The sequence below is a fragment of the Vombatus ursinus genome, unplaced genomic scaffold, assembly GCF_900497805.2.
Source record: "Vombatus ursinus unplaced genomic scaffold, bare-nosed wombat genome assembly UNPS02014802.1, whole genome shotgun sequence".
Classification (NCBI taxonomy): Eukaryota; Metazoa; Chordata; class Mammalia; order Diprotodontia; family Vombatidae; genus Vombatus; species Vombatus ursinus.
Genome location: NW_020954580.1, coordinates 789555 through 792444, shown reverse-complemented (window position 1 = coordinate 792444; position 2890 = coordinate 789555).

Below are 2890 nucleotides of genomic sequence, written 5' to 3'. Positions count from 1 at the left end.
ATCTAGATCTGGATATACCCCCCCACTTCATCCCTCTTTTTGGATGTTTTCTGCCTCCCTTAGATTGTAAACTCCTTGAGGGCAAGTGCCCCAGTGCTTAGCACAGTGCCCGGCACATAGTAGGCACTTAGTAAATGTTTATTGGATTGTATTGGATATATATACATACTTTAAAAAAGAGAAATGTTTAATTGCATGCCCATATATATATCCTTTAATAAGATATATATATTCTATATGTGTCTCCTTCTTTCTCTCCCCTCCTTTGATTGTGTACACCTGGCAAAATGCTTTAGTGATGCTCTTTTTTCCATGTTTACCACTATCTAACACACCTCCCTTACCTCCTGAGGAGAAACCCTTCTTTTTACTTTTGGCCAGGCAATGAAGGTTAAGTGACTTGCCCAGGGTCACACAGCTAGTAAATGTTAAGTGTCTGAGGCCAGATTTGAATTCGGGTCCTCCTGACTCCAAGGCCAGAGCTCTCTCCATTGCTCCACTTAGCTGCCTCAAAACCCTTCTTTTAAACAAACGGTTAGAGTCAAGTAAAATAACTTCTTTAACTAGAGCTCCTTACATTGATTAAATCACAGGTCTGATAGTATTTAGGTGACTAGGATTAGGGTTATGAGGAAAGCAACAGTAACTAAATAAAGAGAAGTATCTAGGTACTTAATGTAAGTTTATTGATTGACTAATTGAAGTATCTGCCACTGTTTAAGGTCACATGCAAGAAAAAAAGTACCAATTTTTACCTTGTAACATTTCCTGAAGAGTTCTAAAATGGCCTTCTCTTCTTTAGTTTGGACAATTACAGATGAATAATCTGTTTGGACAGAAAAGCCTTCTCAAAAATTCCTATGTAGGGATGAGTCATTCTGAAATGGGAACATGCTGAATATTGCATACATGCCTACAGGGACCTGACAGAAAGATTTTCATTGACTCTAAATGCAATGAAACACTGGCTATGTGTTGCTTGGCAAAGCACAGGATCATAAATTTAGAGATGGAAGGCATCTTGCTGTTATTGTTCAGTCATGTCTGATTCTTCATGACCTGGTGGACCATAGCACACTAATACTGTGCTATGAGGTTTTCTTGGCAAAGATACTGGAGTGGTGTGCCATTTTCTCCTCCAGTGGATTAAGGCAAACAAAGGTTAAGTGACTTACCCAAGATCACACAGCTAGTAAGTGTCTGAGGTTACATTTGAACTCAGGTCTTCCTGACTTCAGGCCCAGCACTCTATCCACAGGGCCGTCTAGCTACCTCAAGTCTAACCCTCCTTACCTCATTTTACAGATGAGAAAACTGAGGATGAAAAGTTCATCAATCAGGGCAACCCTAGTTGACTGACAGATCACAAGGAGATTAAAAGATAAGGAAAAAAAGATCAGTTAGGGACTTTATTTCTCTCCTCTTCATACCATGGAATCAGCATATCTGTGTAGGTTTAAGGGCATTATTTTTTGGGGGGGAGGGGTTAATGGACCTCTTTGGACTTCCGGTAAAGCCTATAGATCCTTCTTATAATATTTGAAAATATACAAAATAATTTATTTTGATTTATCATCAATCATTTCCATAAGCTTTTGAGTTTTAAATTTTTCTCCCCCTCCCTCTCCAAGATGGTGCACAATTTGATATAGGCTATACATGTCCATTCCTATTAAACATATTTTCACATTAGTCATGTTGTAAGGAAGACTTAGAGCCAATAGGAGGAACCACAAAAAAGAAGAAACAAAACAAAACAAACAAACAAAAAAAGAAAATACACAAAATAAAACACATACAACTACAAAGGAAATCTATTATATTGAAATGAAGATGTAATATTTTTCCCCATCCAAGATCACAGATCTCCTGAAATCTATCCATGGTCCTCTCTATGGACCCTGGGTTAAGAACCTCTGTTTAAGAGACTTATGGACATTTTGGGATCTCTACAGGTAAGTGTAGACAGGCACCTAGCAAGTAGAAGAACCCCATTTTTGTTAAGGGTGGGGTAAGATACATAAAAAGAGTTGATGGGGGCCCTCAGGATAAATATCACATAATTCCTAATTTTGCAAAGGATAGCCCTGTTGGTAAATATTTTATAACTCTTTTCTTTTCACAGTTGCAGGTTCCAAAGAAATACTTTCTTGAATTTAAAAACAAAACAAAACTAGTACTTGAACCCAAGTTTTCATCACTCTAGAGGCCAGCTGACTATGTCTTAAGCCACACTGGGTCTCACCTATGGGTCTTGCACATAGTATTGATAAATGCTTGTTGAATTGAATTTACACAACATTGGAGAAATGCTTCACAAATCAAAATGTCATAGGCTCATTGGGAGTTCAAAAAGCCTCATGTTCTGCCAAAAAATTGTGGAGATCAACAGATAGCCTGGGAGATTGAACCACAAGAGGAAGCAACCAATTTTCAAGGAATACAGCCATGTTTGACTTATTTGAATAAGATATTGACTACCTGGTCAACCTGGGTGAGGCAAACTCTCTGTAGTATCAAGGTATCCAAGGTTCCCTGATCCTTGGAGATAAGCTAGTTTAGGTTAAAAGAAGAAACAACAAAATTATAGCTAGAGATGGTGTTGTGAATTCTTTTAAGTGAGATCTAGAATTATTTCTTAATTGTTTTAAAGCATTAAGAGATTAGCTCAGAATTTTCCTGGGCCCTTTTTACAAGAGTATCCCTAATTTCACTCATAGAGTGATTTGATTTTAGGCCAGTCTCTACTGGTTTGAATACTCTATTTCTCTCAAGAAAGATTTTTTACAGCATACCCCAATTATTCAAGGGTGTGCTGGTAAATGTTTAACAACCAAGTCTCTAAAAATGTACGATGATTTAAAGTTTAGTCTACATTTTCTCCATCACT